The sequence below is a fragment of the Camellia sinensis genome, chromosome 7 (assembly GCF_055761805.1).
Source record: "Camellia sinensis isolate YWXY chromosome 7, ASM5576180v1, whole genome shotgun sequence".
In the NCBI taxonomy this organism is placed as follows: Eukaryota; Viridiplantae; Streptophyta; class Magnoliopsida; order Ericales; family Theaceae; genus Camellia; species Camellia sinensis.
Window position 1 is genome coordinate 16,390,364 of NC_138967.1, and position 26,467 is coordinate 16,416,830.

The following is a 26,467-nucleotide window of genomic DNA, read 5'->3' on the forward strand; positions in this document are numbered from 1 at the left end:
CACGCTTCCTGCTCTGACTGGAAGAATTATTTTGCCGACGGGCCACTCTGGCATGGAGTTGAATCCAATTAGGGGAGATACGGCAGGCGCCAAGTCTTTGTCTTGCAGCTTCAATTGTTTAAATGTTTCGTAGTACATGATTTCACATGAAATACCCTAGTCAATCAGAATCCGCTTGACGTCAAAATCCTTGACTCGGAGAGTGACGACCAGGGCATCATTGTGAGGGCAATATATCCGTTCCAAGTCTTTATCCGAAAAAAACATGACGTTTGTTGCCTCTGTCTTCCCCTTCTTGATGGCAGGTTGGGCACTTAGCACCTCTCTAAAGTGCTCAGCCTTTTTGATTGATCCCCTGAGCTCGCATACACGCTCAAGTTCAAAAACTCCATGTATCACATTGATAATGCCTTGAGGTGGGGCGTCGACTGGCATCCCGGTTGGGTTATTATGGTCCTGGGGGGCTAGTTGCGTCCCTCCTTCAATGTACTTATCCAAGTGTCCTGCTGCCACAAACTCCTCCAAGTGTTGTCTCAATGGCGTGCAATTCTCAGTCCGGTGCCCCTTTTCTTTATAGAAGGTGCACCGTGATCTTTCGTCATAGTCCTTCTGCACTTCCCCTAGTTTGGCTGGCCATCTGACAAAAGGCTCATCTCTTATTTCACTTAGAATTCGGTAGATCGGTTTCTTGAATACCGTGGTTATGGCCGTGCGGACCCTCAACCATCTTTTATCTGGGTCCTCTCCGTTGTCTCGCCTGCCACGTCCGTTTCTGTTCTGTCGATCTACTGCATTGACCTTTGCTGAGGTCTTCTTTTCTGGTACTGTGGTCGTGCTAGATTTTGTTTTGGCACGTGCGCCATCCTCCTCCACCTTGATGTGCTGATGCACTCTTTCCATCAAGGCTTCCATAGTGAGGGGCGGTGTCATGGTGATTGAGTCCCTTAGTCTATTCCCGACTAGCAGGCCTCTTTTGTATTGTGCAATGGCTAGATTGGTGGGGTAGTCCCCAATCTGGTTGAATGTTTCCCAGCATCGACTATTATAGGATCTTAGCGTCTCCTTTTCGCCCATGTCGATGGAGAGTAGTTTGTCAATCTCCATCGGGGTTTTGGTGTTTATTCTGAATCTTGTGACAAACGCCTCTGCCAATTGCGCCCAGGAAGTTATGCTGCCTTCTAGAAGTTTTTCAAACCAAGTCAAGCCTAGATCGCCAAGGCTTGACGGGAAGAGGATGCACATTAGAGCCTCGTTTCGCCAATATACCGCCATAACCTGGCAGAAATGGCTTAGGTGAATGTAGGGGTCCGTCTTCCCCTCGTACGTAGTGAATTTGGGCTGAAGGAAGCCTGTAGGTAGGGGCGCGTTTTCAATTGCCGGAACGAACGGTGAGGTCTATAACCTTGCTAATGCTTTGTCCGTCGGTTCATAGGCAGGGCGTGGTAATGGCATTCCAATCTCGACGCTTCCATGTGATCGAGGAGCCAATCGTTGAAGGGCAGAAACTCTGCGAGGGTTGCCTGCCCTGGTATCCTCCTTCCATCATGCCTTTTCTTCCAGCACGATCCGCAAATCGGATGATCTGGGCAGCTCCGACTATTTGGATGATGTTTGGTGCGAGTGTGAGGGTCGGTAGGTACTTCCCTCTGTGTAAGACCTCAATGATCTCGTTCTCTCAGACTTGGAGTAACGAGTTCTGGAGGTTCTGGACTGAGTATCGCCTGTCCTGATGCTTCCACGGTCTTCTGAGTGGCGAGGGGGCGTCTTGTTTTTGCGCCCCTCTCCTGTCGCTACTCCTTTTCCCTTCATCTGGCGCTTCAAGGCTTCCATGTCCACTGCCATCTTCCTTATTAATTCGTCTTGCTCCTTTACGCGGTTCTCCAGAACTTGAGGATCAATCCTCTGCCTTTGCCTATCAGGACTTTGTGAATGAGAGTGACGGGGGCTGTGAGTCCGCCTCCCCCTAGTATCTCTCCTGGAGTTATGTCGTTGGGACTCTAAGTCCGCCATGGGAGGGATAGAAGGTAATCCTTCACGCCTTGTACCCCCGTCTGGTGTTTGCCCGTCGATGGCGTACTGTGGTAATTCTTCAATGTGCGCCATTGTTCCTAAAGAGGTAACGCTTGATCAAGAGGTTTTGTCCTGTCTGTTCTTCCCACAGACGGCGCCAATTGTACGGGAAAGAAATAAACTTTCTCGTATAATCCTGTTGATCAAGTCTGCGCTCCTCCGTACGTCGTCGCTTTATTACCTGAAAACATAAACGTGAGCTAGCCGGCGGGTGTATGTCGGAAACCTCTCCGATGCCTAAGTCAGGAAGCTTGACAAATAGACAAAAGCTCTGTGTATTCAGAAAGCAAAGTTGTGTTACATCTCCAAAGGTGATGTTTGTGAGCTTTTATAGGTTTCGTGTGGCACAATCCTAGTAGGACTTTTACTTCTCCACGCAGAGTCCTCCTAGGATTCATACTCCTGAAGGACAACGCTTATCCTTCAACACCTTCCTCACTGCTTAAACCAAGTGAGATGGTTTTTATCATGGCCAAACTCCTATATAACCGAAATAATTATGATCACGCCAAGCCACAGAGTAGACCGAACCGTCTTTAGTTCGGTTCTCCTTTTCACTACTCCTTATCTCGGTCTCTTATGTATAAAGAATGGCGTGGTTAGACCGAGCTACCGAGTAGCAAAGTCATAACCGGTCTAACCACAATACGTCATGACCGGGCTAACTCTGAGACCGGTCTAACTTCAAAGAGTCTTCCAACCGGCCTAACCCCAAGTCGCTTCCGGACCGGAGTAAAATTACATTTCTCTCGGGCCGAAGTAACTTTGTACCTCTCTCGGGCCGGAGTAACTTTACGGCCTTTTTACTCAGCCCTTTGTATTGTGGGCCATAATGACCATTTCCCAGCTCGGCCCAATTTTCACATAAATTACCCTCTCAACTACTAAATAATTTTTTCAGCATAATATACAACTAGATCAAACAAGTGTCTGATTGGATGATGTGTAAACTATTCAAAGTCTGACTTATGACAATTTTGAAACTCAAATAATCAAACATGCTAGGACTAGGACTCTTCAATGGAATATGGCATCCTTGTAAGGTGATTACAGTTGATTAATCTAATTTTCATATGTTGTAATCTGTAAAGTAAACATTTAAATTATTGATGTAAATTTCACAAGTTCAAATAACACAGTCCAGAGAATCTACCTCATTTAAATATAAATATATATATGTTTTTGTGTTATTTATTATTATTTTTTAAGTGTAATTATTTTAATTTTAAAATAATAAATGTGTGTTTTAAAGTGATTCTCATACTACTGTGGTTAGCATTCATCGTGAGAGTCGGACACCAATCTAAGACTCAAAATCAACACTTTAGATCTAATAAAATTCTTTACCACTACCAGTATATGTCTTCCTTTCAAAATATATTTATCTATTTTAATATATAAAACGAAATCTGTTGGTGGTGTTGATATTTTTTGTCTTTAAATTTGAAATTTTTGTAAAAATTATGCAAAGAGAAGGGTGGGTCTCAAACCCATAACTATAGATTTAATAATAAATACTTTTATTCTATAGTTAATAATAAATATTTTTATTATTTCAGTAACATATAATATATGTATATTTTTTTATTATTATTTTTATAATATTAATTATTTTTAAATTACACACATTAAGTGTGCAGATCACTAATATATATATATATATGTGTGTATGTGAGGACAAACATGCCATAGTTTTCCATACAAACCAAGCCATGAAAGCTTCAACTTTGAGAAAAAAATTCATCTTCTCTCTCTTCAGCTTCTTCACCATCAGCACCACCGCAAGCCACCCCCACCCACACCCATTAGACTCTCTAACTCCCCAAGAGTTCACCCTAGTACAAACCATCATCACAAACTCATACCACAAATCAAACCCTAATAACCTAACTTTTCAATATGTAGGGTTAGACGAGCCAAACAAGCCTACCCTTCTCTCATGGCTCTCCACCGCGGCCACCACCACACCACCACCGCGCCGAGCCTTTGTCATAACCCGATTAAACAAACATACCCACGAAATCACCGTGGACTTGTCTACTCAATCCATCGTCTCCGATCACATTTACGCCGGCCATGGCTACCCTTTATTTACACTTGAGGAACAAACAGCTGCAATTGACCTTCCAATGACTTACCCACCATTTTTGGAGTCTGTGAAGAAGAGACGGCGTGATATATCTGATGTTGTTTGTTCAACTTTCAGTGTTGGGTGGTTTGGAGAAGAAGGAGAGAGTCCTAGGGTTTTGAAGATTCTGTGTTTTTACATAGATGGGACTGTGAATTTGTATGTGAGGCCAGTGGAGGGAGTTACATTGGTTGTTGACTTGGATGAAATAAAGATTATTGAGTACACTGATAGGTTTACTGTTCCGGTGGTGAAAGCCAGAGGGACGGAGTATCGGGCGGCTAAGCAGAAGCCGCCGTTTGGTCCACCGCTGAAGGGTGTCACCACCGTGCAGCTTGACGGGTCAGGTATTGAGATTGATGGACACACTATCACGTTAGTCTAGCTTATTTCAAAAATTTTACATATACAAAATTTAATTATAGAATACAATTTTTTAAAATAAAAAATTGGACCCACTTATAAAAATTGAGAAGATTGAACACATTAGTATCGGTTAATACACCACACCCCCAACACACAACCCCCCCTATAGTATCAATATTTTTTATTGAGTAATATATACAAACTAGGGCCGGTACTGGGCTAAACCCACTAATGCCCGTATTTAGGACCCCAAATTTTGACCTAAAATAATACTCTTAGGCCATGTTTGATTCACAACACTAATAGTGAGGTATTAATAATCCTATTAAATTAGTGTGGTATTAGTTATCCCACCCCTACCCCATTACTAATAATCCTACAAATTTGTTGGATTAATTATCCATTGGATTAATAATCCTAAACCAAAATGTCAAAACAAACATAGGATGATTGGGCCCACGGATTAATAATCCCAATCCTATGCTTTAATCCTTCCAATCAAACATTAGGGCATGTTTGATTGGAAGGATTAAAGCATAGGATTGGGATTATTAATCCGTGGGCCCAATCATCCTATGTTTGTTTTGACATTTTGGTTTAGGATTATTAATCCAATGGATAATTAATCCAACAAATTTGTAGGATTATTAGTAATGGGGTAGGGGTGGGATTATTAATCCAATGGATATTAATCCAATTGGATAGTGAATCCTACACTAATTTAATAGGATTATTAATACTTCACTATTAGTCTTTTGAATCAAACATGACCTAAATTTATTAGTTTTATATTATATTAAGAGTTTGAATGTTTATATTGTTTGAGACCCAGTCTCTAAGGCTCCTCAAAAAAATTTGTTGGGCCAAATTAAAACAATATATATATATATAATTATTGTTAGGCTTAATTAAAATTTTATATTATTAGTCCAAATAAATATATATAATATAATGTGTACAAATAAAGTCTAATGTCAAGATTTTAATGGAATAAATAATTTTATTTTAATTTTTTTGCCCTCTTTCTTTATCATATTTTAATTTAATGATTTTACCCTAATTTATTTTCCTTAATTTTGATTGTCCTAATTTTTTGTCCTCTCTCTTTATCATAATTTAATTGAATAATTTTGCCTTAATTTTTTCTCTCAATTTTTTTCCCAATGATTTTTGTTTTGTTATCAAATAATTAATGGATTGTGATTTGTGTAGATTATGATTATATTATCAGATATCATATTAAAATAACATAATCATTTCTTTATCAAATATCAGTGAATTATGTTATTTGTATCGATTATTACTAAATTATAAAACAACACCCTATTTTATCTTTTTTTTTTTTTGAGTCTTTGTAAAAAAAAATTCGTATATTAATGTATGAAAATGAAATTTAATAATTATATGTGTAAGGAAACTTTTTGTAACTATTAAATAATAAAAAAATTATTGGTTATTTGTTATTTTATCCATAATTTTTTTATAAAATAAATATATAGAAGGGCCTCACTTTTAAAGTCCCGCCCAAAGCTGATAAATCTCAAGATTGACCCAGATACTAACTAATAAATGTTATAATTTTTTTTTGAATAAAATATTAGCTAGAATCATTGCACGAAATGTTGTTCTGATAGACAATTGTAAAGAAGATGATATTTTTAAGTGATGATATAAGTAAAATATAACCTTATCTTGTTTGTAAGGTTAGGAACAACCTTCAATCTGTGTTGGAACGTATCGGTTAGGTTGGTAAAGATTTCAAATGCCATTATTGCCACTTGTAACAAAACAAAAGCAAATGTGCGAAAATTGCCTTTCAGCCTTAATTTTTAAGGAGCTGGTTTTCTTGGGTCCATAATTTTGTTCGGGTGCGTGGGATTTATCACAAGTTTTATTTTGTCGTGTTTTTTATGTATATTATTTATATAAAAAAAAATTAAGCGAATCTGATATTCATAACATATTTTATTTATTATGTTTGTTACTAAAAAATGAATAGTCTATTTTTAAAAACACATATTATCTTTCATTTTCTTCGAGATAAATATAATAATTTTAATAGATTATGATTATCAAATCAATTTAATTTATTTTTTTCTGCCTGAATAATATATACAAAAAATCTAATAAAATGAAATAGTTCAAATTATTAAAATTAAACTAGTAAACCTCATGAGAATGAACAATACCCTCTAATCTAGATTACAGACGAGAGGGGCTCAAGTACATTTTTTAATTATAAAAACAAAAGTAAAATTAGTTTTCAAAGTTGAGTGGGGCAGCTACTCCCATTGGTCCTTGCATAGTATCAGGATCCTCTGGAGTAGTTGGCCTGAAGTGATCCCTGAAGTGTATTGATCCAATGGCTGAGAATCTAACTAACCAAAACGACGTCGTTTTGGTTAGTAATTTCCAAAAAAAAAAAAAAAAAAAAAAAAAAAAAAACCTGATTCAAAGTTCCCAAATCCTTCCCTCCAGTAAGCAAAGCTGTGGGGCGGGAATGTAAAAAAGAGAGAAGAAGTCAGAGAGAGAAGAGTGACGGGAGTGTTGTCCAGCCATTGCCACCATCGCCGCCGTCCAGTCGTCGCCGCCGTCGTCCAGTCGTCGCCGCCGTCGTCCAGTCGTTGCCGCCATCGCTGAGGTGTGGGAACATTTCATTCATCCCTTTTTATGTATATGTATTGTTTAAAGTGTCCTGTGCATTTTTCAGTATGTATATGTGTTCTGCATTTTGAGGTGGATCAGAACAGTTCCATCTCAACTTCTTGAGGTGGATCAGAACAATTCCAATTCACTATGTATATGTATATGTATTGTTTAAAGAAGCAGAACACCTCATTCCCTAAAGTCCTGCATTTTCCACCGTTTTGGAGGTTGAAGAGGTCTGAAAAAGAATAAGGGAAGAGAATCTTGGAGTTAAAAATTTGACTTTGATTGGCCCTAACAATATAGTATTTTTTGCTCAACCACATATCTTTACATGTAATATTTTGAAACAGATGTATGTTGTTTTTGAACTACTTAGAGTCCAGGCCCATATGTATGTTGTTTGTGAGGCACTTTAGATATCTGCTCAGGCTTGCATTTAGAAAATGCTCAATCTATAGAAGAATCTAGCAATATTGATGAATTACTAGTCAATAACTCCTTAATTTGTGCATATGCATACAATGCAAGTATATATAGATGGCAATGAAATTTTAAAAATATAGTAAAAATTTATTTTAAAAAATGGTTGAGACAACATAGTAAGAACAAAAAAAAAAATATTACATACATGGACAATGGACTTCTATACATAACAAAATTGGACATAAAATTACAATTACTATATGACTGTATGCTTAATCAATAGTGTTTTTGTAATTTATCCATTATTTTTTTTTTTTTGGACCACAAAAATACATAGCTCCCAGTTATAGCCCATCGTCATTGGACCCTAAAAAAAACAAAAAATGGAATCGTCTATCAGCAGATTTCCATTTGGTGGGGGTTGGGGATGATGGCATGTGAAATTGGTTTGTGACTTATTGAACAATACTTGATTGGGCTTAGAAATCTTCTCGTAGCCCAAGTTCTCAGGCCTCAATTAAGGAATTTGTGTTCAATCTGGATCATTTAAAACATAATTTAACATTGAAGACCATCTTTGTGCCCCTTTGTTTATATAATCTAATATGAAGACCATCTTTGTGCCCCTTTGTTTATATAATCTAATATGATTCAATTCTTGTAGTGTTTTTATTTAGTTTGTATTATTTTGCAAACATAATTTACAGTTTTTATGCTAATATTGAGCACCTTTTTTTTTTTTTAAGTGACTTTGCACAGTGATATGGAACCTAACAATGTTGAGAATGACGGGGGTGATTGTGATTGGAAGCCTAGAGTGCACATGACATTTCTGCTCATATGTGCTGAAATATGTGCTGAAATTGTTGCTGAAATTAGGTTGAAATGGTGCTCAAATTTCTGCTCATATGTTGATGAAATTTGGTTGAAATGATGCTGAAATTGGTGCTGAAATGTTTCTGAAATTTGTGCTGATATGTTGTTCAAATATGTGCTGAAATGGTGCTTAAATTTGGGTTGATATGTAGTTGAAATTTGGTTGAAATGGTGCTCAAATTTCTGCTCATATGTTGCTGAAATTTGGTTGAAATTAAGCTGAAATTGGTGCTGATATGTTGCTGAAATATGTGCTGATATGGGGCTTAAATTTGGGCTGATATGTTGCTGAAATTTGGTTCAAATGGTGCTCAAATATGTGTTGATATATTGCTGAAATTTGTGTTGATATGTTGCTGAAATATGTACTGAAATGGTGCTCAAAGTTGTTGAAATATGTTGCTGAAATTTACGTTATGTTCAAATCATGGGAATCTCATTCTACTTTGCTGAATGTTTTTTCATTTTGTTACCAAACTAATTTTTGAGAAGTTTTAGAAAACAAAATTTGAAAACTCACCAAGTCCATTTCTGTGACATCCCGCCCCATGTTGGTTAGGTAGAAAAACTCCTGCTGCTATATATGTGAGTTAACCTTCCTTCCAAATAACAATGCATTTTAACCCTCTTAAAAAAAAAAAAAAAAACAATGCATTTTAAAGCCATCACCGTGAGTGCCTAGTCTAAATTGGACAATGTTGTTACAGTGCAGGATGGGGAGATCATAGTTTCTGTGGTGAATACTGCCTAATCATTTTTTCATTTAAAAAATCTTATTGCATCCACCTTGTTTATTTGTTGGCAGAGATATGGGCCGGTTATATCCACCATTCCGCAGCAGTTGTCTAGATTTCAGTTCAACATGATCCCTGCATAAATTTTGTGGACTCCACGAGCTTTTAGCAGGATAGAGAACCTCAAAGGAGAGTCTAAATTTATTTAGTTTTCAGTTCTGAATTTTGCAGATGACAGTCCCAATCTAGATTATGAGAAGTCAACATACCAAACCAACAATCCAAACAAACAAAAGAAGTCAACAACCAACTTCATTTACACATAATATTTAGTTCACAAAAGGCGAAGTTCAAATCCGAATTTAAAATACACTTAATTTTTAAACAACAAAACAAGTCCAAATCCAAATAACATTATTACAATGGCGTAGTGCAACTTTTTCTGAAGTTTTGTAATCTCGACGACCATTTGTTTACTTTCTTTCGTAAGCTTTGTAACTATCTCTTTCAGCTCATCATTGGATACAATAACTTCATTGACCAAAGGGTTGATATTACAATTGCCGTCGCTTTCCTCCCTTATCATCTTCAACCATTGACGCTGCTTAGCTACAGGCATCCACCACTGAAAGAAGCCGCATCCATTGGTGTTGTTTGAAGAGCAAGCAAAGTATAACATCCCCGGATTGTCTACTGACTCTGAAATCCTGAATGCTGCTCTCACCCCGCAACGACATTTCCGATTACTAAACTGAATTTCGCTAATATCAGTCATAGATGCATTTGATGTTGACATTTTTTTACCTGACATAACAAATGGAACAAAAATGAGTAGGACTCAAATTTTAAATCACATGAAATGGGTAATGGAAGTGAATCCTGCCATCTATAAAGGTAAATAAGTACATAAAATGGATAATGGGAGTAGGGAATTTATAAATATTCAATCCATAAGTTGAAATCTCATCTATAAAATAGTTTTGCCCATAAAATATTACTTACTTCTTTCATTTTATTTGTCCAGACATATATATATTGGTCCTTAACTTTTGCTATTTCTGATTTGTCTTATATTTTGATGCATTTGTCAGATTAAAGCAAATAACAATTCACAATGTATGCATTCAAGCAATGGATGCATTCAAGCAATGGATGCATTCAAGCAAATAGCAATGGATGCATTCAAGCAAATAACAATTCACAATGTTCATGCCAATATCAATTGACCTTCAAAACCCAAACCCCATCAACCTATGCAACTGAGCTATTCTTAAATAATGATTACCATCCAAATTAAAGGAACAAAAAGCAAAAATTTGATCAAAGTAATATCTCCAACTCCAGGTTGAATACTCTTTTCCTATTTTGTGCATTCATATGTAAATCCCTTTTAAAAAATAAACCTGAATTTCATAAACCAAAATCCAAAAAAAAAAATAAAAAAATCTACCAGCACCAACAATAAATTAGAGAAAGGAGCAACAGATAAAAATTCAGATTGTAACAAGTTAAACATCATTGTGGATAACAAAACAAAACAATTACAGTGCAAATCAAAATTATTCAACAACCGTAAGCAATGACAAAAAAATAAATAAATAAATTTACCGGAATGAATGATAATGTGGTTTCCTGAAAGCCCCAGAGAGAGATTTATATCACCGAATTATACTCTAAATTTATACAGCCTCACCTGGATATTGGGAACTGAAAAAAAATAAAATTCCATAGGCCAAGTAAAATTAAACTAAAAGCAAACAGAAAACAGAAATTAAATTAAAATAAAATAAAATAAAATAAAAAAATTTATGGATTAAAATAAAATAAAATAAAAAATTGTAAGGAAGAACATGAAGAAGTAAGATTCGTAAATATTCATTAGATTTGAAACATCAACATAGATTCAACTTTTTCAAATTTTTCCTAATTTTTGGATTCAAAGCCCTAATATTTTAACTTCGAAGGATGAACAAACCATAGATTCAACTTTTTCAGATTTTCCCTAATTTTTGGATTCAAAGCCCTAAAAATATTTTTTAACTTTGAAGGATGAACAAACCATAGATTCAACTTTTTCAGATTTTCCCTAATTTTTGGATTCAAAGCCCTAAAAATATTTTTTAACTTTGAAGGATGAACAAACCTGTGCTCTTTTCCTTCAATCTGTTGGAGTATGGCGAGGCAGCAGCGTGGCAACGGCAGCGGCGTGGCAACGGCAGCGGCGTGGCAGCGGCGTGGCAGCGGTGATCAGGGGTGGATCGAAAGCTCTTCTCTCAGCCTCTCTCTCTCTCTCTCGTCTCTGATGCTTCACATATCACAGATGATTTGGGAACTTTGAATCAGGTTTTTTTTTTTTTTTTTTTTTTTTTTTTTTTTTTTTTTTTTTTGGAAATTACTAACCAAAACGACGTCGTTTTGGTTAGTTAGATTCTCAGCCATTGGATCAATACACTTCAGGGATCACTTCAGGCCAACTACTCCAGAGGATCCTGATACCCTTGCATAAATCTGCCGTGCATATCGATGATATGTTCCCAGTCAAACCATAGTTTAATTTTTCAATATATATATATACATAACTTATTCTTTTGTCGTTCAATTTTATTCTCCTCCTTTCAAAAGCAAATAAAACTATTGTCTTTCTTAAATGTTGTTTGGGATGAAATTTTTTGGTTAAAATAATAAAAACGATCATTGAAAAAAAAAATTCAAAATATAAAAAGTTAAAGTCATATTTTACATATTAATTAATCATTTTTTTTTCTTTATAACCATCTATTTAGTCTAAAAATTTATTCCAAAAACACTACGCTTTTCTTTTCATAAAAAAAAAAATCAAAAAATTAAAAATCACTAAAAAAGTTAAGTTTTGAAGTTATTAATATCCGTGCTGCGCACGTTACAAGTTTATGTGCATGAGCATGCGTGCCTTTTTTAATGTTGAAATGAAAGTTAATTTTAAATCTAGGTTTCATTCGAGAAATGTAGTAGCTAGTATACCTACATTCAGTCTTTCAATATTCGGCAAATTAACTTTAAATAAATGGTCAAGAGCATAGAGCAAGAAAAATTATACCTACAAATATAATAAGTCACGTGTTTAGACTATTCTCACTTCCTCAGGATGACTTGTTTAGACAACACCACTGACTAATAATTAAAAAATAATTAATAAGCATTAATAATTAAAAATAAAAACTTTTTCATCAATACAACACCACTGATTAATAATTTCCCCTTTTTTTAATTGATTTTTTTTATGGATTTTTTTCATAAATTTTAATTGACTCTTAGTCTAAAAGCCCTAAAAACTAAATATACATACATATAAATTATTATTTTTTTTATAAAAAAATACTAAACAAAAAAAATTAATTTAAATAGAAAAAGGTTTAGTTATTTATTTATTTATTTTGTTGCTTGTAGACTTTTTAAATTTTCATTTATTATTTTTTTTATTTTTTTGGAGATTTCGTCTTAAATTCCTTAAAAATTAAAAAAAATATAAGATGTACTAAAAAGTCAAAAAATTCACTTCTTAACAAATTAAAGTTTGTATCACACTATTGGAATACAATTTTTGCTTATAATTTATTAGATAGAAATATATTAAATAAAAAAATTAATTATTTCAAAACTAAGGGATAAGTGCTTTTAATTTTTTTTTTCCTGATTATCAAACTTTAACTTATAATATGCTCACCAAACCGGAATAATTAACATCATTCTCTATAATAATTCAATATAGTCTTTATGTTTTTATAAAACCAGTTTTTGTATTTTTTTTAACCAGATGGGCTAATTGGGCCTTTCATTTGGGCATTGATTTGACGCCCGAGCCTGCCCAATCATATCTCTAGCCTCAATCTATGACTTGGACAAACATAGATTTCGAACTGTAATGTACAGAGGATACATATCGGAGATGTTCGTGCCATATATGGACCCAACCGAGGAATGGTCACTACAAGAAATAAGGGTTTTTGCGGCATTTTTTTAGCGATATTTTTTAAAATATCATTTTTGTTAATATTTAACGACGTTTTAAAAACGTCGCATATTTTTTTTTATTAAAACGACACAGTTTTGTAATTGAAGGCGTTTAAAAACGCCTCCAAATGCGATAGGCCACACGCGCCTATTTTAAATCTGAGAATAAAACTTTTGTAAGGCGCCTTCAGACATAAACCAACATTGAATCCTCACATCGCCTCTCTCTCAACCCTCTCTAAAAACCCTTATTTTGAATCTCACCTTCAAATCTCACAGATTCACCGAGTTCGAAGCTCCACCACCACGACCATCTGCACCGGCGAGGTAGCAAGATTCACCGATTCACCGATTTCATAAATTCAACGATTCAAATCTCACAGATTCACCGATTCAGATCGGTGAATCTGTGAGATCGGTTTGCACTGCCACCGCAATTTCGATTCTATCTCTAGATCTCTCTCTCAGAGATTTATCCTTGATTTCATCTCAGAGCGATTTCGATTTCTCTCTCCCTCTCTCTCTCTCTCTCTCTCTCTATTTCAAAGCTCCACCGCCACCACCATCTGCACCAGCGAGGTATCGATTTCTCTCTTGGCTCTGACGCTGGTTTCATTTATATTGTTAATTTTCATCGGCAATCGCTTCTTCTTCGTATTTTGTTTTGATTATCAATTTGCTATTTTAACTCTCCATTCTAAATTGTATTATTGAAGTTATTTGGAGAATGAGAGTCGTTTATTTTGTGAATACGAAGCTGTGAAATTACATTTATGGTTTTATGATAGTTGTTAACTTCTCACTACAACATTTTCTTAATTTAGTGACATTTGAAAGTGCCACAAAACTATTCTTCTAATGACATTTTTTGGTCTTGTGGCATTTTAAACAAGTGCCACTTCTATCGGTGCCACGGTAGATACTTGCAAGTGCCACTGCACCATCATGGCTGAAAACTTTTAATGACATTTTAATGTCATGGTAGATATTATTTTATTTGTGGCACTATCAAGCGCCATTAAAAAACGTTAGTGACACTTGTAAGTGTCATTACACCATCAAGACCAAAACCTTTCAGTGACACTTTAATGTCATGGTAGGCACTATTCGTGACGCTATCAAGTGCCATTCATGAAGATAATTCGTTGTAGAACAATTTGATCCGCTCTTGCGGAGACTCGAACCGCCAACCTTCCGCACCATAAACCTTATACACCACACTCTTTCCACTACACCTCTATACCACCACATGATTATATATGCAACATATATTATTTATATAGTACATACATCCATATTAATATAAAAGTATATGTATAAACATAATTATTTTATTGAACATAATTTATGTAAAATAAACTATTTACTACCAAAATAAAAAAAGACTACTTTTGGCGACTAAAAATATTTTTTAGTCGCCAATTCTATACTTTTGGCTACTAATTGTTTTTTAGTTGCTAAAAAACTTAACTTTTGTCGACCAAAATCGGATTTGGTCGCCAAAGATGCACTTTCAGCTACCAAAATTTTGGTCACCAAAAAATTTTATTCCCGCCTTAGGATTTTAGTTCTCCCGCGCTAAAAATGACCACTTTTGGCGACTGAACTTATTTTTTAGTCGCCAATTGTAGATTTTTGGCTACTAAAATTTTTTTTGGCACCAAAAAGCTTTACTTTTGGCTACTAAAATTTTTTTAGTCGGTAAAACCCATATAATTAGCGACCAAACTTATTTTTAGTCGTCAATTGTAGACTTTTGGCTACTAAATTTTTTTAGTCGTGAAAAAACTTTACTTTGGGCTATGAAAAATTTTTTAGTCACTAAAACCCATATAATCAGCGACAAACTTAATTTTAGTCGCCAATTGTAGACTTTTGGCTACTAAAATTGTTTAGTCGCCAAAAAGCTTTATTTTTGGCAACTAATGCTGTTTTGGTCGCTGAAAGCTATACTTTCAGCGACCAAATTTTTTTGGTCAGGAAATTTAGTCGCCGAATATGCTTTTTCCTGTAGTATATATTGAGTTTAATTCATTTATTTTTAATCATTTACTGCATTTAAAAATTTAGAAAATATATTGGCATTTTTTGTTTTTTCAAAAATGTCATTATAAGCTTGGAAAGTTTTTGGCTTAGTGGCATTTCTCAAAATGCTATAAGATATTTGTTTATGACACTTTTCACCTAAGTGCCATAAAAAGTAATTTGCACCTACCTAGTGTCCTGACATTTTTTAAAAAATGCCATTGCAAGTAAAGTTTAGTGGCATCTGTTGGAAAATGTCACGAACATAATTTTTTGTGTCATTATTTTATAAAATGTCATAAAATTGATGTGACATTTCTTTATTGAAATGCCACTAGAGCCTTATATGTTTTGTGGTGCTATGGCATTTTTCTAAAACATTTAATGCCAATTTTTATTTTTGTGGCATTTTCTAAAAACATGCTACTAGTGTAGTGTCACTAAAGTGTAAATTTGTTGTAGTGACATTTTTGTTGTAGTGAAGTGACACTTTTTTTAATTGAAATGCCACTAGAGCCTTGTATGTTTGTCGCTCTATGATATTTTTCTAAAAAATGCCACCAAATATTCTTTTTGTGACATTTTTTAAGAACATGCCACTAGTATGGTGTCACTAAAATATGTTTTTGTTGTAGTGTTGTGACACTTATTCATTGAAATGTCACTAGAGCCTCTTATGTTTGTCGTTTTGTGACATTTTTCAAAAACGTGCCACTAAATTTCATTTTTGTGGCATTTTCTAAAAATATGCCACTAGTGTAGTGCCACTAAAGTATGTTTTTGTTGTAGTTTTGTGACACTTGTTCATTGAAATGTCACTAGAGCCTTTTATGTTTGTCGTTTTGTGGCATTTTTAAAAAACGTGCCACTAAATATCATTTTTTGTGGCATTTTCTAAAAATATGCCACTAGTGTAGTGCCACTAAAGTATGTTTTTGTTGTAGTGTCTATTAAGCTGTGAATTTACTTTCCAATTCCAATTCTAGTATGGTATTCTAGCAGCTTTAACTTTAATCTCATCAGCTCTATTTATTGGTCTAAGATTAAGATGAGCTTTAGGCTTTTCTTGATTCCATTTAGTTAATTTGTTGGCTCTCTCATTTTCCTTAATTTTCCCACAGTTCCTCTCTCATTTTCTCTCACTTTCTCGCCCCAGCAAATTCCGACAAACAGTCTCCAGCAAGAAAAGGAGTAGAACCCTAGTCTGGTTTTATCAGTTACCTATACCATCAATATCCATATCGTTAGATATTTTCTTGAATATGCTGAACATGTTCATTTGTCATCAATGTGAAGGATAGTTTTCCATTGTTGTTTTGTGGAGAAGAATCTTTAATTGTATAACATGATTTTGAAATTTTAGGTGTTAAGTATATTTTTTCTTAAAGTTAGATGACAACAGTTACGTTCAGTTTTCTTTTCCTTGTTTATCTGGAACATCTGTCTTTCTCACTTATGCTTATGCTTGGTGTCATTTCAATGTGTGGTGCTCATGCTTGTTAGATTGATGACTATGAAAAACGGAACTTATGTGCTCTTGATCTATGATATTAGGCTCTTCATCTCAAATCAATTAATTCTTTGGTAGTCAATTTTGTTTCAGATTATTGAACCTTAGCATGAATTATATAAATAAGTCTTTTATTTTGTCCCACTATTTGCTCAGCTGATTAAATGATCTAAGGCTTGTAATTCCACAGGGCATCATTTAGCCCTAGTTCTAACCTTTGTTTAAGGCTCCATTCTCTATAAGAAAAAGAATTTCTTTGTATATGACAGAAATAGGTGAAGTCATTTCAATGAAATTGTAGTTTTTTGTCCCTCCTTTCTGCATTTTGTCAGGACTGAACTACACAAATATGGTTATTTGAATGATCAATTTTTCTTAACTTCATCTGTATTTCCTTCTAAAATGCACCTCTTTTTCTATTTGATGGATTATTTTAAACTTTGTTCTGGCATTGTTCAATAATTATGCATATTCTGTCCTCTCATTGGTCATATATTTGAAAATAAGGGGTTGGAATTGATGTCTCATGTTGCATCTTCACTATTGAAGACAATGAGTAGCTAATGCCTGCTGCATTTATGCCAAAACATGTTACTAAGGAAAATATGTTTGTGACCCCTAAAAAGCCTCCCCTAATTTGACTCATAATGACATGGCATGTTATGTGTCAACTTTTGATTTGCCCCAAACTCAACCATAGAAGACCCAACTCCCTTGTCACGTTATTATGGGTGCATTTGAGGATTTGAATTGTGGGTCTCTATCATTTCTGTGTTACTCAGTTTCTTAATTGAAAGATATATTCTTTTCTTTGATTCTTTGCTATGTTAATAATTTCAGTCCGAGCATGATGGGTCAGATGTACAAGTGCACCTGAATGTTGAACATCATTATGAAGCAGATGTAATTCCCAACATGTCAAGGTCACCTAGGGTAAAGTACATAACCTATTATGAAGACTCTGACAGTCTTCCTGGAAAGAGAACAGCAGTTTGGGAGCTTGACAAGGGTATGTAAAATGTCTTACAAATCACGTTAACTGTTGTATGCAATTTTGGACAACAGTGGCTTCAAAGGATTTCAGGCTCAGTAAATACTTACACTTGGCTTAAAGGAAATGCTTAGCTGAGAATGAGTGAAAATTCTCTGTTATAAAATGTCTGGGTTTGCAATATTAGACTTTTTATTGTTTTATTTTATCTAATATCTAATATGTTATTTGTTAATAGAAAGTAAATGTATCTAGCAATCAATTATACACTTCACGCATATTTATCTGTTCACATGTATTGTATGTATCATTTCCCTTAAACAGGATGAATGAACCTTATAGCCAAATAAATGAGTTTTTGGTTTGTGCTCCAAGGGTAGTAAAATAGTAAGAAAAAATTATGGCTACATCTCAAGGTCACGGGTTGTGGAAAGCAAGTTTTTCATTTTAAGGTCAGATTCAACAAAAAAAAAATATGAAATAATCTTTGCTGAAATAACATTAGCTCGCTTAAATTCCACAAGAACATGAAGTTCAATTTATGCTGATATTCTCTTAGCATAGTGAAAAAAATGTTGTAAAAGCTTCTCTGTCTTCCTTTCATCGGAGTGATATTCTCTTAGCATAGTGAAAAAAATGCTGTAAAAGCTTCTCTGTCTTCCTTTCATCTGAGTAATAGCATTACAGATTATGCCACAGCCCACAAACATTTGACCATATTATAGTTTCCTCACAATTTTAAACATTAGGAAAGAACTAAGACCCATATAGATAGATCTAGTTCTTTTCTTACTCTAGTTTGTTTCTTCTCTTTACCAATCATAATGGCACTTTAAAATTAGTTGGAACTGCTTTCATGTAGCAAATCACAGGCACATTGTTAGATCTCCAGTTCTAATGCGAGAATTGTGGCTTGAGATGTGGCATGATAGCCATCCTGATTCAAAATCAAAATTTGTTACAAAAGGTGGATCTCTTCTTTCTTAGTTCTTTTTGTTTCATTAAATTGTTTTACCTCTTAAATTTTACATGGAACAGCTAAGTGTAGACCTTTGAGGGAAGAGGACTGTTATTGGGATTATGGAAAAGCTCGTTGTGCATGGCCTGAGCATTGTGAATATAGGTATTTTTCTTACATGTTTTTTAATTATTCTTTCGAATATTGTGGTCATCAGTTTCCCTTATTGCATGATGTACAGATACGTTTTTGGAGATGTTCACCTTGGGCAGAGCTGTAGATTGAGGAATTCTTCAGCTGATCTCCTCTTGCATTACTTATAAAATATGATGTGCCTTTTGTTCTGCTGGCTATATTGTGTGGGCTTTAAACTAGATTTTTGAGTGATCAAAGGTTCACTTATTGAAAACTAACCACAAAAAAAGAGAGGGAGGTTTTTTCTTGAAGGCATTTTGGAAAATTTTCATACTCTTCTGGAGTGTTGGGGAAAGAAAGAAGTTAAAGAAACTTGTAAATGTAGTAGAGGCTAGTTGTCTGTTTATTTGTGAAGTATAGGAAGATGATAGCTGAACGTGATCATTCTATCAACTTTTGAAACAATCAAAGTTTTGGGGAAAGATTTTGAAAAATTGGGTGTGGATGGAATTTGCCATCATGTCCTTTAGAATGCTCTATGTATTTCTCAATTGAAGGAAAATGACAGATTGACATAGCAGACCTAGTAAGAAATACAAGAGGGTGTATCCATTTTGGCCAGTGAGCTCATAGACTATGTGTTGTTTTCAAAAGTTGGGATTCAACTACCTATTTTTAAAAACCATGTTATGGAACCTTTCCCAGAATTCATTAGTTTACTTGTGTTTTTGATTGGGACCAATCCTTCTTTATTTCTACTTTCTCAGGACTTTTCAGATGTTTCTTCAAGAGCTGGCATCTCACCACCATTTTGTTTCCATAGTTGCAGACATGTTGCATAGTGCCAATTGGAGGCACATGTGACAAATGTACACATATAGCTTCTCATTATCCTTATATTATATGCTCTATGGTAGAGGTGTTTTTATTATTATATTTTTTCTTTTTTTTTTTAATTTCTAACATGCATAACTTGAATGCTGTATTGCAGTGTAAAGATCCTCACTTCTGAAAGTAAATGGCGATGATGTGCTTTGAAGTATTCACTCTACATGTATGCAGGTGACGTTTTGCAAAAATTGCAGGTTGCCGAAAATGTAAAGGTCTCTTTTTAGTATAAACTGATCTGTTTTTCATTACTTTGAGTTGTTGCTCAGTATATTCAACCTCCATTGAACATGAACGGTTCAACAAAGGTTATGACTCAAATTTTTTTTTATTTTATATTTTCTCATTTTTATAATTTTATTTAATATATAATTTAATTTTTTAACAACACTAAAAAAATTTAATTTATAAGGCCATAATTTTTAATTTATCTAAATCAAGATTCAAGAGAGTATGTGTTTTCTGCGGTAGCAGCCCCAGCAACAAGCCCAGCTACCTGCTCGCCGCTATTTAGCTTGGAAACGAACTGGTAACCATTTACCACTTGTCAAAATATCATGAAACAATTTGAATTTGAAAACAAGTCTCTTATTTTTCTTGTAATTAATTGATTAACAATTGTCAAGAAACATTCTTATTCATGTTGTGATTCTTTTTACTTTAAAGTGGAATCGAATTTCAGAGACTAAAACAGAGAACAAAAGGGCTCTGTTTTTTTTTTTTTTTGGAACCATTTGGTTCCAAAAGGGTTGACGGGTCTAATCTCCCAAGCTGTCTATGATGGTGGCCACCACGTCTTAGGGTAATTTCTCTCTCTCTCTCTCTCTCTCTCTCTCTCTCTCTCTCTCTCTCTCTTCTCCACTCATAAACTCCATTATTTATTTTTTTGCAGAGTGATTCCAAAAACTCTTATGCCCAGAGAGGTAATTCACTGCACTTGTTTCCTCATAATTTCAATTAAAACTAACTTCATTGAAATTCTTTAGCTTTTTGTTTTTGTTTTTATTTCAGTGTATGTGATGATGAAGCTCATTTAACATTCACCCCCAAAAAAGTTAGATGACTAAACTGTTTGGAAAAATGCTAATGGTAATCTAAAGGACTGTAAATAATATTGGTAGCTGTATAAAATATCTATGAAGTGTAGAAAAATATTTTAAAATGTGTAGAAGTTGTATTATTGAGATTTTAAATTTTTTGATATTTTGTTTAACAATTCATTAAGTTGTGATTAGCATGACTCAATAGTCAAAGTATATTCTCTTTACAGTTTCTTTAGAATGAAAGTGATAGAACGTGAGCGAAATAGAAACAATATTAACACTGTAAATAACTTTTTAATCCAATAATATCCCTTGACATTGATTCTGGTATTTCATCAAACTGAAGTTCCTCTATGATCTGTTCACTGATTCTATTTACAACCTAAAACACATGACAAAAACACAGCAAACATCTCTATAATGTTAGTAAGCAGGGGAACTGACGAACAAATATTGAAGTCAGTTCCTAACTTGTCCATCATCGTGGACAGAGAAAATGGAACGCTCTCTAGGATCGATCTGCTAAAACTTTATTACTAGCAAATAATGAAGTTCATATTTACAAAATTAACAAGAAAATTCAAAATCATGTATGTGTAATTAAATATATGTCTGTGTGTGCGCTGCACAGAAAGACGTACCTTAACCTTGCTTCCTAGGAGAAGCAGAAAATGAAATTCAGACATTTTTTCAAGAGAGAACCAAAGAAGTAGAGCCTAGTAAACAATAAATTCCAGAATTTATGCCTATTGTTCTGTTCACAAAAGGAAGCAAAAGTGATGAGACTTGAGAGTCGTCTCCTACCTATGCTGTGCTCCAAAGTTTAGGCCACCATGATAGATACCGGCTCTAGAAAGCCATGCGAAATGTACATTGGCATCCAACTAGATAGATATATTTTGAGTCTATATATATTTTGAGGATGCTGTATGTTTAACTCTTATGTTTGGTTAGAGGTTAATCATCATCCTCGAAATGATTGTCTGTAGGGCCAACCCCTTTGAACCAGTGATGTCTTATTTGGTCATCCCATGGATATAAAACCCTCCAGTAATTCCTTTCTTTCCCCGTGCATTAACTTTGTCTTGGCAGATTGTTAGATTTTGGAATTGCTATCAACGGTTAGATGCATTTTCTATTGTTTATGATTACTGATATCAACTTCTCTCTCTCTCTCTCTCTCCCTCCCCCCCTCCCAAATTTTATACATGTTTTTAAGTTCAGGGAACAGCAGAGATAAATGGAAAAAGTGCATTGGAGACGAAGATGGAGAGGCTAGATTACAAGTCAACAAAACTCAGATTCCTAATGTAATTGCAGAGATGCATGACATTGCATAGAGAGGGGCATCCTATTTTGGTGAACTAGGTTGGTATGGTAGGAAAAGGCTTTGTGTGAATGTGGTTATTGTGAATGGGAATATGAATATCAAGTTGGCTCAAATGTCCAAATTTCTATTTTGTTGAACTGAGATTCCTATTTTGGCTCAAATAGAGGGGCATCCTATTTTGGTGACTCCTTAATGTTATTCAAATGATTTGTGTGTGAATGTTTTTTTTTTTTTTGCACAATGATTGTGGACTATCATTTGATAAGATTTTATTATGTGAATGAGAGTTATTATTTCATATTAGTGTTATTTTTTAGTTTTATTATAGGTATTTTTTTAGTTCAATAACATAAAATTAGCACAATTTAAAAAAAAAAAAAAGAGCACTATCATGGCGTTTCTAAAAACGTCGCTAAATAGTATCCCAACGGTTGGATTTTTTGGGAAAAAGAGATATGACGGCGTTTTAAAAACGTCGCTAAATAGCATGGTGACGTCATGTTACCGTTAATGGAACTTTTAGCGGCGTTTTAAAAACGCCGCCTATAGTCATATAAGCGACGTTTCTAAAGCGCCATAGAGTTATAGCGACGGCCGCATCTTCGGCGTTTGGGGCAAAACGTCACGAAAGGATTTGGCGGTGTTCTTAGGACCTATCGCGGCGTTTTTTAAACGCCTCTAAATCCTCCATTTCCAGCAGTGGGTACTACAAAACATTTTTTGATCTAGGTGAATTTGAGTTCGGGCTATTTGCAGTGTCGCTCGAGCCCATCAACGATTGCCCGGCCCACACAGTGTTCATGGATGGATACTATGCCGGCCAAGATGGCAAACCGGTAAAAATTTCAAATGTTTTCTGCATTTTTGAGAAGCATGCCAGAAATGTCATGTGGCGCCATACTGAGACCGGCATTCCTGGAGAAGTTGTAAGTGATTTTTTAACATGTTTTAACTTTTTTTTAAAAAAATATTTTATTATTATTATTATTTGTGACCAATTTGTTTAGGTTCGATGGTGTATCAATTTACTATGTTTACTACTAATTACTTGTTTATTTATTATTTTTTTTTAGCAGAAACATGTTTAGGCTGAGTGGTGACTCAATTTACTAAGTAGACTAAAAATATTTATAATTTTATCAGCAACATTGCTTGGTTGAGTGCTGGGTCAATTCACTATCTATTTTTTTTTTTTTTGATCAGCAAAGAAAATCCTTTATTGATGAAGAAAACATACATTACATATAAGATAACATCAACAAGGAAGAGAAAGAAAAAAGGACAAGAAAAGAAACCGAGCATAATGTTAGTGAGAAACCAATACAAACTTACAAGACCACAAGCACTTGAAGCCAAAACCCAAAAACTAGCTAACAAAGCTTATACTCACTGAAAACTCCAGCTAAGCTTACTTGAAGCCATCCTTCAACCTTTTAAGACCAAACCTTCCTATTTGGATCTCTCTTTGTCCTTTAGCTCTAGCTCAATAATCTTGTTTAGCACATCATCTTCTTTCCCATTGAAATTGATGCGAAGAGATTTACCTAATTGTATAGTGGCTTTAGCTTCATCGAGAAGAAGATTGTTCGGACTAATAACACCCTCAGACAGATCTGAACGTGCAATCGCAGCTGCAGCTGGTCTGAAAATGACAGACCTAGAAGTGTGCTCACTGACTGCTGCAGCATGGTGCCCATGAAGTCTAGCAAAGCCGGTGAACCCCCCAAGTTGAACCTTCTTCTTTTTTTTCCTCTTCTCATTCCGCAGGAGTTTTGGGACAGAAACAGGTTGCCTAACTAAGCCTGACTGATTAAGGCTCAGAAGACCCTTCTTATTTAGATTCTTACTAAGAGCTTGTGCCAAATCCACTTCAAGATTGATACCAAACCCACTTCCATCACGAGATCTACTGAAGCTTTTAATAAAACCAGGAGTAGATACTTGCTCAACAACAAAATTAGGACTGTGTACTAACTCTTCCAATATGGTCTCCTCGATAACTGTGTTTACCTCCTCGCCCAAATGACAATCATTAGACCCTGACCTACCTCCTTGGTACATACTTCCTCTTCTCTGATGAACCCTTCATCCCACTTTGACTCCTCAACAACTGTGTTTACCTCCACCACAAGGTCAACCTCCTTCTATTAGGTCTGTGCCATACCACAACTCCTATTTTAATGATTTAATCTGTTAATTTTTTACATCCTAGTATGTAAATCTATCTTAAAAACAAATAATAACAAATATAATTTTAAAAATAAATCATTCATTCTTATAAAATCAAATGTTATTAAATCACATGGGTACAATTATTTTTTTTTTCTGAATGATCTATGAAATAAAACTAAAAAAAATTACAAATCAAATTATTAAAGTATGGTCCGTGATAGAATCCACAAGCCCAAACCGGACCGCCACAAAAAGCTTTGGCATAGAGGGTACAAAACAGGGACAGTAGAAACCTAATGCCTAAAAATAAAAAAAAATGGCATTTTTGCGACTGCTTAATTGTACCATTGCTAACAGAATTTTTTTGCATCGGTACTAGTGTCATCACAATTTTTTGCTTTGTTATGAAATATAAAAGGCAAAAACTACGAAACCCAAAAACATAGGGGTTTAGGAATTTTTCGAACAACATTTTTGGACTCTCTAGCATTGCTGATATAAATATAATTATTTATTTTTAAAAAAATATCGATTGAGAAAGTGCTTTTGCTATAACCAATATAATTTTGCAGATAAGGGAGGTAAGGCCAGAGGTGAGCCTAGTGGTGAGGATGGTATCATCAGTGGGCAACTATGACTACATAATTGATTGGGAATTCAAGCCTAGTGGATCCATAAAAGTTGAGGTAATAAATTTGATTCCATAATTAAAATTGAAATGTGCTTTAATTAGCACATACATAATAGGAATATTCAATTTGACCAATCACTTTTAATATTTTTTTTTTCCCTAGCAGGTTGGGCTCACTGGCATACTGGAAGTGAAAGGAGTATCATATACCCACACTAATCAAATAAAAGATGATGTTTTGGGGCATTGTTAGCTGATAACACTATCACAGAGTGTACCATGATCACTTCTTGGCCTACTATCTTAACCTAGATGTGGATGGTGAGGCCAATTCTTTTGTGAAAAACAAATTAGAGACGCGACGAGTGACTAGTAGCATCTCTCCAAGAAAGAGCTATTGGACCGTTATTAGTGAAACAGTGAAAACCGAGCTTGATGCAAGGATTCAACTCGGCCTAAAGCAAGAAGAGTTGGTAATGGTGAATCCATACGAGAAGACTAAGTTAGGCAACCGTATTGGTTATCGCCTAATTCCAGGATTGGCAGCAAGTTCTCTTTTATCAGACGATGATTATCCCCAAATCCGTGGGGCCTTCACCAACTACAATGTGTGGGTGACTCCATATAATAAGTCTGAAAAATGGGCTGGAGGGTTATATGTTGATCAGAGTCGGGGAAATGATACCTTAGCTGTATGGACCCTTAGGTACACCTTATGGTCCCAATGAAAAACTTCATTTGATATGTTGATAAATTTACATACACAAAATTAAACTACAAAAATTACTAAAATACATCTCAGCATGATGGGGTCCTTTTGTTTTTTTGTGTGTGAAAATAGTGAGTATATCAATCAATTAAGAGGCCCTATCAGGCTAACATGTACATTCTATTATAAAACATGAGTCTAGGGTGAAGTTGAAGTAGACAGGGTCAAGGTCAAGTGAAAGCCATCTTCATAAGTGATTACAACTATGAAGGCTAGGGACACAACACCATTAACGAGAATTCACCCTATTTATACAGATTTTTTTTTTTAGTTTAATGTAGACTTGATTTATGTTTATTCATGCAGACTCTGACTCATCAAAGTTTTGGACAAATTGTGCAGGAAAAGGAAGATTGAGAACAAGGACATTGTGTTGTGGTACACCATGGGATTTCATCACGTCCCTTGCCAGGAAGCTTTCCCGAAAATGCCGATGCTAAGCGGTGGATTTGAGCTCGGGCCGACCAATTTCTTCGAGAGAAATCCAGTGCTTAAAACAAGGCCTCCCAAGAGTGTGCACTGGCCTAACTGCACTACCAGACCTTGATCAAATTTCGGCAAACAATGTATGTATAAAAATAAGCACAAAGTGCACATTAGCATCGATTTCTTTTTACTTGGCCTCTCTCAGGCGTGCATATTGTCGATATGCAAAATGACGACTGAAACCGATGCTCTCAATTCTTATTATGCTGTAATTTGCTTCGACAGTAAAAAAAATAATAATAATAATTTGGCATTTTTTCCTTAGAATTGGTTTCGCAGAATGAATAAGAATT

At 34.8% G+C, this 26,467-nt stretch overlaps 1 long non-coding RNA gene, 1 other non-coding gene and 1 pseudogene across 2 annotated transcripts; 2 read left to right on the forward strand and 1 right to left on the reverse strand.

Moving 5' to 3' along the window:
• Nucleotides 1-3,782: 3,782 nt before the first annotated feature.
• Nucleotides 3,783-26,348, forward strand: LOC114307676 (amine oxidase [copper-containing] alpha 2, peroxisomal-like; annotated as a pseudogene).
• Nucleotides 9,542-11,736, reverse strand: LOC114283414 (uncharacterized). The gene is made up of 3 exons (XR_003636553.2): nucleotides 11,390-11,736; nucleotides 10,855-10,953; nucleotides 9,542-10,050 (listed from the first exon to the last, which is right to left on the reverse strand). It is a non-coding gene; the product is annotated as an uncharacterized LOC114283414 (long non-coding RNA).
• Nucleotides 17,348-19,050, forward strand: LOC114307722 (uncharacterized). The gene is made up of 3 exons (XR_014334519.1): nucleotides 17,348-17,780; nucleotides 18,625-18,885; nucleotides 18,962-19,050. It is a non-coding gene; the product is annotated as an uncharacterized LOC114307722 (transcript).
• Nucleotides 26,349-26,467: the final 119 nt, after the last annotated feature.